The sequence below is a fragment of the Chiloscyllium punctatum genome, chromosome 36 (assembly GCF_047496795.1).
Source record: "Chiloscyllium punctatum isolate Juve2018m chromosome 36, sChiPun1.3, whole genome shotgun sequence".
Taxonomy (NCBI): domain Eukaryota; kingdom Metazoa; phylum Chordata; class Chondrichthyes; order Orectolobiformes; family Hemiscylliidae; genus Chiloscyllium; species Chiloscyllium punctatum.
The window spans coordinates 26792424-26803817 of NC_092774.1; the positions used below are offsets into that span (position 1 = coordinate 26792424).

General features: G+C 46.8%; 1 non-coding gene across 1 annotated transcript; it reads right to left on the bottom strand.

Annotated features, from left to right (window-relative positions):
• Positions 1–9377: 9377 nt before the first annotated feature.
• On the bottom strand, positions 9378–9449 carry trnaw-cca (transfer RNA tryptophan (anticodon CCA)). Its single transcript has one exon. It is a non-coding gene; the product is annotated as a tRNA-Trp (tRNA).
• Between the last annotated feature and the right edge of the window lie 1945 nt (positions 9450–11394).

An 11394-nucleotide genomic window follows, 5' to 3' on the forward strand; every position in this document is an offset into this window, starting at 1 on the left:
TCACACACCCCAATTAATCTTTCTCATTGTCCTGAAGCCGGCATACGGTTTGAATTCCTGATCTGCAGGAACGAGACTCTTTTCACGGTTTCGCGTTAGTAAATGTCCCTGAGAATATCAGAGTAAAGTCACAGCGCTGTCAGAGGAGGGGAAGCTGAAATAGCCCCATAGGCTGCTCATGGGCACATTTCACTTTCTCCAACTCACCACCCCAACCACTGCGGCTCCTGGGAGTGGAAAGGAAACAAACACCAAAATCCAGTCTCAGCTTTGTGAATCTTCAGAAAATAAGAAATGTGTTCATTACTTCGGATTTTCTATCCTGGACTGACAGGAATGAGGATTGTCACTCTTTTTGGAGAACTTTGCAAGTGGATGTTTTGCAGAAAAGCCCCACAATACAATCTGAGAGTGACACTTGATTAATCAGGACCTGGAAGTTTTCGATCTTTGAATGTAAGTGTTGTGCTCCAGAACTTTGTTTTTCACAGTTTATGATACTTATCTTCCCAGTCCCCTGTATCACTTGCTGAAGATGTTTAATTTGTGTCTCGTAATCCTTTCACTCTCTGCTAATGAGAACAACATTTCCGTGTTTTACCTAAATTAGCTTGATCTTGCAGATCTCAAGCCTCAAGCTAATTTCACGAGAAACCTTGTCCAGTTCAAAAGCGAACTGTTAATGATGGCTCTGTTTCTTGTCACGTGTCCAATTTCAGATCGATGTTGTTAATGTCCCTTATACTCCTTCAGATCCAGGTTTCGCTCACAGGGCGAGAACAGAACTGTCACCAAATACATTTATCAATATACGTTCATCCTATCGATTGTATTAGCATCATCAACACTTCTCGTCAAAATAACTCGAGAGACTTTCATCACAATTTTCTGTGAACAATTCGACTTTAGCTTTCCTGAATGAACCCCAAATTTCTTGAAGTGGCACCTTATTTTCGGCCCTGATTATTAATCTCTCTTAACATGGAAATTGATCTTTTCCACCCGCTCTATCTCTCATCAATGTGTGCAGTTCAGGTAAATTCCCCATCAGCCTCCTCTGTTCTGATCAAATCCAGGAGAACAGGGAGCATTGGGGTTATGACGCGGCCATGACAAGCCCAATACTCACCTTTCCTATTGGACCCATTCCATGAGAAATTTAGACCAGAACTTGGGGCCTCTAGTTGTGGCCGAACATTTATGTTGCCACCTTAGACATTCTTTGGGATTCCCCCGCCCAGGTTGGAATCCTGCTGAATGTGCTTTCTTCGCTGGCGATTTTAAATAACTACCTGTTGGTTGCAATATCGCTCAAAATTCACAAAACCCTTTTCAATAAAGCCACGTTTTCTCACGAATGGGAATTTATTGCCATGCAGGAAACTCGAGTTCTGAACAAAAACCGTAACACACTCAAAACGTCAGCTTTGTTTACCTTTCCACAGTTGCTGCTCGACCCGTTGGCTTTCTGCAGTATTCGCTGTGTTTGTTCTGCACAAATGCTGCATTCCATTAAAGAACTTTAATCCCTGTCCTCTGGTAACTGACCCGAGTCAGTGGCAATAGGTTCTTCTGATCATTAACCTGCCCATTCACGCCACGTCTTCTCCCATCATTGCCAACAGCCCCTGGAAATCTCCAGTTAACCTTCTTTGCTCCAAAGAGAACATTCCCAAACTTGGGAAGAGGTTTTGGCAAAATATTGTCAGTTAGCAGGTGGAAAAATGTTCAGGAAGTAAAACAGAAATCCCAGTCTCCAGCTTTGTGAATCTTTCGAAACTCTTTGGGAAGTGGAATTCGAGGAGAATAAAGGATGAACTTTCCGACTGAGCAGATACAGTCCAGACACCGTCCCCTTGTTTAAGAGGCTGATTGACTCTTATATTCTCGGGACCTGAACTGACCCGAGACATTGAAAGAATTCTCTGCACATCAGGAATTCAAACCCATTCTCGACTCGGGGTCAATGTGAAAATTCGGGAAGAGGCAAAACACTGAAAGGCTCGGAGGGCGATGGCCCCGGTGTAGGAGAACTCGTTCCTCGAGACATGGATGTGCCTGCAGATGGTGGGATCAGGCTGTCCCCATGTCTCCATAATGAATGTCCAAGGCTTTATTATGGAAAAGTAAAACTGATAGAAGACAATGGTAATTTTGGGGGTGGGGGGGGGGGGGCGGGTTGAATTATGAATTGATTAGTAGGTTCCTCCAAGACACTATCCTGCTGGGGTTTGGGCCTGTCTGCGCCGCATTTGGTCAGCGCGTTCGATTGTTAACCAAAAGGTTGGTGTTTCGAACCCACCCAGAGACGGAGTGTTTCTTTTTCTCGCTCCTACCGCTTTTTTGGCTGCAAAAGTGCACGTTTTTAATGGTTTCAGGAAAATGTTTCCCAAACGGAAATCTTCTCCACTGAGGCAGCACAAAGGGGTTTCTGAATTGATTGAATTTCTAACGTAAAGGACTGCGGATGCTGAGAATCCGAGACAGAAAGCGAAACTGCTGGAAAAACTCAGCAGGTTTGGCTGTACCTGGATGAGGCAAAAAACGAGTTCTGAAATGTGGTCTCTGATTCTCTTTCCACAGATGCTGCCTGACCTGCTGAATTGCTCCTGCAATTTCTGTTTTTGTTTTTAACTGAACGTCCATTTCATCTTTCGGGATGAAACACCCAGACTCGCCATTTGCAGATATTTAACCCTTTCAAAACCTGAGAAGTGATTGGATTCAAACAAACTCTGCAATGATTCACTCTTTCTCAGCTCCACAGGCAGACAGACCTGGGAAATGAAGCTGTCAGTATGGTTCATTATTGATGGGCCGAGTGGTGAATGCGATGGACATGAAATCCATTGCGGTTTCCCCACGCAGGTGTGAACCCTGCCGACGACAGTTGAGAAACGACTTCAAAAAGAAAGGGAGGTTGCTCCACGGTTTTTTTAAAGATGCAAATCAGTGGAGGGGTTGAAGTATTTCAATCACTTTGGGACTGGTCGGGAATCTGCAACCCACTGCCTGACAGGGTGGAACAAGCAGATACCCACAGAGCTGCTATTGAGGCGATGAGCCAAGAGTTTGGAAATGAGACTGGAACAGTGAGGGGCGTGAAGTCGTGATCGAAGTTAAGCAGGCACCTGAGGATAAAGGTGTTTTATTTCCCGGTGAAAGATACTGCTTCACAAAGTTGGGACTATGGAAGGGAAGCAGTGACGGTGATTATCTTTGGTTGTTCACCTCGTGAATGAACCCATTGCTGCGCATGTCCGTGTTAACGTCAGAACTCTGCAGCATGGTGGCGTAAGATACGCACAGGCCCGGGGCGCAATGGATGATGCATCTGACTCCACCTACCTGTTTGAAATGCAGCTCACAGCTTCTTCACACACCCCAATTAATCTTTCTCATTGTCCTGAAGCCGGCATACGGTTTGAATTCCCGATCTGCGGGAATGAGACTCTTTTCACTGTGTCGCGTCAGTAAATGTCCCTGAGAACATCAGAGTCAGGTCACAGCGCTGTCAGAGGAGAGGAAGCTGAAATAGCCCCACACGCTGCTCACGGGCACATTTCACTTTCCCCAACTCACCGCCCCAACCACTGCGGCTCCTGGGAGTGGAAAGGAACAAACACCAAAACCCAGTCTCAGCTTTGTAAATCTTCAGGAAATAAGAAAACTGTTCATCCCTTCGGGTCTTCCATCCTGGGCTGACAGGGGTGATTTCAAATGGCTGTCCAGTCAGTGCCGATTCGTTTTGGCTGAAAAAATCATCCCAGCATTTCTTGCCACAGAGAACTGTGAGGCAGAGTTCATGTATATATTTCCTTGTATGGTATTTTGTAAATTACATTCGTTTGCTGGTTGTTTGTATCGGGTATTTCAGGTTCATTAGCCGCTGTTTAAGTGTATTGGTAGGTTTGTGGGCTACCATGATGCTGAGGGGTTTGACTTGTCTGGACATCATTTCACAGATGTCTTTAATGTAAAGTAATGTGGCTAGGGTTTCTGCAGACGTTGAGTCTACTTGTGTCAATTTGTTGATGTGAAATCGGCACACTGGGTTTATTGGGAGGCAAAAGTGAGGACTGCAGATGCTGGAAATCAGAGTTTAGTTCAGAGTGGTGAGGGAAAAGCACAGCAGGTCAGACAGCTTCCGAGGAGCAGGAAAATCGACGTTTCGGGCAAAAGCCCTTCATCAGGAATAGAGGCAGGACGCTTCCAGGGGTGGCGAGATAAATTGGGGGGTGCTGGGCTGAAGGTAGCAAAGAGAACAACAGGTGAATGGGGGTGGGGATGGAGCGGATAGGTGGGTAGGTGACAGGTCAGAGAGGAGGGTGGAGCGGATAGGTGGGAAGGGAGATTGACAGGTCCTGAGGACAGCGCTGAGCTGGAAGGTTGGAACTGAGGTAAGGTGGGGGGAGAGGAAATGAGGAAACTGGTGCAGACCACATTGATGTCCTGGAGTTGAATGTATCCGAGGCAGAAGTTGGGGCGATCTTCCTCCAGGCATCGGTTGGGGAGGGAGGGGCGATGGAGGATGCCCAGGTCCTGCATGTCCCTGGCAGAGTGGGAGGGGAAGTTGAAGTGTTGGGCCACAGGGCGATGGGGTTGATTGTTCCGGGTGTCCTGGAGATGTTCTCTCAAGCGCTGTGACTTGACTCTGCGAGGAGGCTCCAGTCTCCCCAATGTAGAGGAGACCGCATCGCGAGCATTGGATACAAGAAATGACTTTGGTGGAAGCCTTCTAACGACCGTGACCCGGGTTCGATTTCCGGGCAGGGAAGCAATTTTCAGTAGAGCTGCCACACGCTGTGCATATTTCCCTGGTGGTCTAGTGGTTCGGATTCAGCGCTTTCACCGCTGCGGCCCGGGTTCGATTCCCGGTTAAAGAAGTACTTTTCAGTGTGATTTTTGGCTCCCCATTCTCCTGAAATGCGCTGTGCAGTGACTTATTGGTCTTCGGAGTTACGGGCTGCTGCAGTGTGTCGTGGCTCGTTGAAATAGTGTCCTCGTTCAGATTTGTTTGTATGTGTATGGGTGATTACTTCTGTAGCTAAGTACTTGATTCGCGTATGTTGCTTTCCTGCAGAGGCTGTTTCGAATTTACCATTGACTGTTCGCTCTACTGTGACATCTAGAAATGGCACTTTGTTGTTGTTCTCCTCTTTTGTGAATTTTATGCCAGAAAGGATATTGTTGATGGTGTTGTAGGTTTCCTCTAATTCGTTTCACTTTTTGATGACAGAAGTGTTTCATGGGTATTTCGTTGATTTGTTTGTAGGGCTTGTTACTGAATATAAAGTGGGTGCTAACCACGAGGTTGACAGTGTTATCTTTGCTGATGAAGTTGGTGCTGTGTTTGTGTCTTTGGTTCTTCGAGTAGTGTCTTCAGTTTTCTTTGGCCACGTTGATGTTAATGGATGTGAACAGGGCTGTTCTGTCAAAGGACAACATTATTCCATCCTCTTCTATCTCAGTGTCTTTGGTGTTCAGGAATTCTTGGATGGAGTAAATGGAGTGGAGTGAATCTTCGACTTGGTGTTTTAGTCTTCAGTGGAGGCCATTGACTAGTCTGTATATTGGTGTTCCAAGTAGTGAGACTATGTTCTAAGGGGGGCTCCTGGTTTGAAAAAGAGGAGAACAACAATAAACTGCCATTCTTAGATGTCACAGTAGAGCGAACAGTCAATGGGGAACTTCAAACTGGCATCTACAGAAAAACAACACACACAAACCAAATACTTAACCACAGAAGCAATCATCCCAACACCCACAAACGAAGCTGCATTAGGACATTATTTCAACGAGCCACTACACACTGCAGCACAGAGTAACTACGAAGAGCACAAGAGGAATACGTATCTAGTGTATTTAAGGAGAACGCGGCCCAATAAACCCAGTCCACCGATTTCTCAGTGATGTTTCCAAGCTGACTCTCAAAAATTCGGTTTGTCCCTCCATTCCTTCCTGTTTGTTTTTTGTGGGTTTTGAAAGCTTTCCCAATTCTCTGACTGAGTATGGGAGTTGGGAAGTTATGTTGTGGCTGTACAGGACTTTGGTTAGACCACTTTTGGAATATTGTGTGCAATTCTGGTCTCCCTCCTATCAGAAGGATATTGTGAAACTTGAAAGGGTTCTGAAACACGAATGGGTCCACAGAGAGGAAGAGGCCCTTCTGCTGCCCTGAGTGTGGGAAGGTCTTCAGTGATTCCTCTGCCCTGCTGACGCACCAGTTGGTCCACACCGGGGAAGGCTGTTCTCTGGCCCCAAGTGTGAGATGACCTTCAGTAGTTCTTCCCACCTGCTGAGTCACCAGTGGGTCCACACTGAGAGGCCGTTCTTATGCCCCAACTGCAGGAGGGGCATTGCTCTTTCCTCCGATGTACTGGCCCATTGGTGTGTCCGCATGGGGGGGAGGTCGTTCAGTTGCCCTATGTGCAGGAAGGCCTTCAGCAATTCCTCTGCCCTGCTGAGGCACCTGTCCATCCACACTGGGGAGAAGCCGTTCTCCTGCCCCGAATGTGGCAAGGTCTTTACCCGCTCCTCCACACTGCTGAATCACCAGCTGGACCGCATGGGGGTGTTGGGGGGGGGGGTTCAGTGGCGGAGGTGGGGAGGCCGTTCTGCTGCCCAAGGTGCGGGAAGGCCTTCAGCAATTCCTCCGCCCTACTGAAGCACCAATGTGCCCACACCAGGGAGATGCCGTCCAGCTGGACCGAGTGTGGGAAGAGGTTCATGTTTTCCTACAACTTGCGGAAGCACCAGCAGGGGCACCAGCGCTCCCAGCAATCAGATCCCACCAGTGATGATGCCTTCAGTCACCTCCCAGGTCTGAACCTCCTGCCAGTTCTGACAGTGGGTGCAGTGGGAGAGTAGGTGGGCTGTTTTTTTTTCTGCTGGACTACAATTGCCTCCCCTACATCCCACAACCCCAACCCCATGGTAGCTCAGGGTTAGCACTGCTGCCTCATGGTACCAGGAACCCAGGAATAATTCCACTCTTGGGGCTCTGTGTGCAATTTATGGAGGGTAGGAAAATGGATCTGAGTGGGTTAGTCTTCGGAAGATCAGTGCAGATGTGTTCGGCTGAAAGACCTGTTTCCACATTGTGGGAGTTCTATGATTCTATGAGCTTTGCCTTCAGTGGACACTGTTTCTCTTTGAGCCAGGGACTGCACATCGCCAATGAAATGATCCAGAGAAACCGAAGACCGCAAGACCATCGGAGAAGAAGTTCGGCCTACTCTGCCATTCGTTTGTAACAAAAGTATTGGATGAGTTTCGCTACACTGCGGAAACAGGCCATTCGTCCCAACAAGTCCACACCAACCCTCCGAAGTGTAACCCATCCAGACCCATTTCCCTCTGACTATTGTACCTACCTCTATGGGCAATTAAGCATGGCCCATCCACATGACCTGCACAACTTTGGTTTATGGAAGAAAACAGGACCACCCAGTGAAAACCCACGCAGACACTGGGAGAATGTGCAAACTCCTCACAGACAGCTACCCAAGGCTGGAATCAAACCTGGGTCTCTGGCACTGTGAGGCTGCAGTGGTAATCACTGAGCCACGACATATTGCAACCCGAAGTTGGCAAGTAGGAGGTTGGGAGAATACAGCAAGCCAGGCAGCACCAGGATGTGGAGTAGTCAGCGTTTTGGATATTAACCTTTCTTCAGGACTGAAACGTTGACTTCTCCATGAGAAACGATTTACAGGAATGTTGCTGGGGGTTGGAGGGTTTGAGCTGCAGGGAGTGGCTGAATAGCGTGGGGCTGTTTTCACTGGAGCATCGGAGGCAGAGAAGTGACCTAATAGCGGTTATACAATCATGAGGGGCATGGACAGTGTAATAGACAATGTCCTTTTCTTGGGGTGGGGGAGTCCAGAACGAGAGGGCATAAGTTTAGGGTAAGAGGCGAAATATATTAAAGGGACAACTTCTTCATGCAGAGGGTGGTATATATATGAAATGAGCTGCCAGAGTATATGGGTCAGGTGCTGTCAAATGGGACTAGATTAATTTAGGATATCAGGTCAGCATGGACAAGTTGGTCCGAAGGGTCTGTTTCCATGCTGTACGTGTCTCTGACTACTGGTCCTGATGTAAGTTTAAAATAGAGTCCAAGTAACTTTGAATAGTTCAATCTTGTTGAGCTCACCTCCTGAAAAGTTTCAGATGAATCCCTCTGAGAGATACTGTTTAAACATGCTGAGTTGGACAAAGTATCCCATCAAGTTCAACACAAACCCAGAGTTGAAGAAGTCAGAAGTCAGAACACCAAGGGGACCAAAACTGATCATAATATTCCAGGTGCAGCCTCATCAACATCCTGTATAACTCCAACATAACTTGCCAACATCTTTACTCAGTTCCCTAACTGATGAAGGCCAGTGTGCTGAAACCTTTCTTCACTGCCTTCTGTACTGATGTTATCAGAGATATAGGACCTACTTTAAACTGATCCACGATCCAGCTGCTGGGAGCACAGAAGTAGACTGGTGCTGCGTGAGTGTGCTGGGTAGATAACCCAGAGGTCGATTGGTAAAAACCATGTGATTCTATTGCTCAATATCTCGGTAAGCTGCTTTCATATACAAAGGTTCTCTGTTCTGCATCTTGCCTTTGCATCTGCTTCCAAAAGCTTCTTCAGTGGAGGCGTGGCCGCTGGAGCCCAGGAGTTCAACAACCCCCCGGAGCTGGAGGAAGGTCCAAGCTCCAAGAAGCGAGGGGGGGTGGGGGGGGGGGGGTAAGGCTGGAAGCTGGATTTGCTCAATGCTTGTATTTTTAACTCATTTAAATGGTACCTACTGTATGGGGCTATGGTTTACATTAAAACCGAAGGATCATATCAGAGTGTTTATATTTAGCAGTGGTGGTTGGTAAAATGCACACTCTGGGGGAGCACTTTCTATGATGCTGCATTTCTCGCCTTCTGCCCTTCCCCCATTTCTTATCTCCCATCTTGATTTTATATGTTTTTGGATAAATTTAATTTCAGATTAATCAGACTTGCGATTCACTGTGTGCTATTAATTTGTTTGTTCGAATATTTCAAGTCAAAATTAATGCTGTAATTTAATTTCTGATGTCAGAGTTTGACATTGAATGTGCAGGTGTGAATACCAGTAAGTTGTGAAAATAAATCAAGAACTTGTGGTTTTTAACAAAAAGAGCAGTTCACTGTTCGACTTCTCACATTGCGGGGAGCTGAGCATTTACCCAAACAATGGGCACACCACCTCCCCAAATCAAATCAAACTGACAGCAAAGCTTCACGTGTGATCGAAAATTTCCGCAAAGAACTTTCGATACAAACGATATACGGAGTGAACGTCCTCCCTTTCTTCATTTGAAATGTTAGATGTTGATTGTAGTGAGCCTGACGTGATTTGAACACGCAACCTTCTGATCTGGAGTCAGACGCGCTACCGTTGCGCCACAAGCTCACGGATTGCCTGTGCGCTCTATTCATGCTTCAGGGAAGTGATCGCACTGCAATGATTTTACGTTCATGTCTGTTCTGTTTCTCCCCCTTCTCCTTCTGTCTCTCGAAACAATTTCCAACTCTCTCTCAATAAAAATCTGAAAGAACTGCGGATGCTGTATATCAGGAACAAAAAACAGGAGTTGCCGGTGACCCTTCCACAGAACAGATGGTGATTGGGAACATGTCGGTTTATATGCAGGAGATATTGTGGGAGGAAGGGAAGATCAGGACAGAGCCCAAAGCGAAGGAAGAACTGTTGGACAGACAAAGGAGTTGATAACGATCTGCGTGAGGCGGGGGGGGGGGGGTGAATAACTGTTAATGGACACTGTTCGTGGTTAAGTAGTGTGGAATGACAGACTATGTGATAACAGGGCTTGGCGTGTGCGGCAGGGACGAGGATACCATGGAGTTCAGGCCTTAGAATTATTGAATTCGATATTGGGACCGGAGGGATGTATGGTCCCCAAGTGTAATATTCGGTGCTCTTCGTTCTGCTGGTGCTGAGCTTCGTTGGAACACAACAGCAAACCTGAGACAGAGATGTTGGACAGGGAACAGGGTGGGGTGTGGAATTGGCAGGCAACTGGAAGCTCAGGGTCTTTTTTGCGTGCAGAACGTAGATGTTCTGTGCAGCAGTCACCCAGTTTACGGTTCGTTTTCCCCAATGTAGATGAGCCCGCATTGTGAGCAGCAAATGCAGTAGACTGGGTTGTGGGAAATGCAGGTAAAGTGCCACTTCACCTGGAAGGTAAGTTTGGCCCCTTGGATAGCGAGGAGGGAATAGGTAAATGGGCTGGTGTCACACATTCGGCACTTGCAGGGGAAAGTGCAATTCAACCTGCAAGTTTACTTTGAGAAAATCCTGGACTTGAACTCCCAAGTCTCTTTGCATTTCGGATTTCTGCATTTTCTCCCCATAATCTTCTGTTCCAACAATGACTATCTATGTCAGGGCAGCACCAGTGATTTCCTGACATATGGATTGTATTTGGGGATATCAAGGAACGTCAGGAACTGTGAGTATCTCAGGAGCAATCGTTATTCCTGGGGGAGGCAGAGAGGAATGTGGTGTGATCCTGTAAACTCCAGAACTTTGATAACTTCATGAGTCAGCAATAACTCCTTCTGGACCAAGAAACGAAAGGGCCAATGAGAAACTGCTACAAGGGAGTTAACAAATAACATACATTAACTATCGCTGGGCAGGAGGAGGCAAAACAATGAGCTGTTCCTTTGGACACATGAGATAATGGTGTTTAATAACTGTGTGACAAAAGGACAATTAATTCTGTCTGTAGAAGGAACGCCTTGGCATAAAGGGGTTAATTGCAGGACAAGCTGTTTCAAACAGGTGGAAAACCCTCAAGGATAAGAAGGCAAGCTACAGACCTGAGGTCTCCAGAAGTGTGGGGAGGTGGTGTCAAAGTCTAAAGCCCAGCACACTCACGCAGCACTACTCTGCTTCTGGGCTCTCAGCAGCTGGATTGTGTATCAGTTTAAAGTAGGTCCTATATCTCTGACAACATCGGTACACAAGGCAGTGAAGAGAGGTTTCAGCACACTGACCTTCATTGGTTAGGGAATTGAGTATAGATGTTGGCAAGTTATGTTGTAGTTATACAGGACGTTGATGAGGCCATACCTGGAATATTGTGATCAGTTTTGGTCCCCTTGGTGTTCTGACTTCTGACTTCTTCAACTCTGGGTTTGTGTTGAACTTGATGGGATACTTTGTCCAACTCAGCATGTTTAAACAGTATCTCTCAGAGGGATTCATCTGAAACTTTTCAGGAGGTGAGCTCAACAAGATTGAACTGTTCAAAGTTACTTGGACTCTATTTTAAACTTACATCAGGACCAGTAGTCAGAGACACGTACAGCATGGAAACAGACCCTTCGGT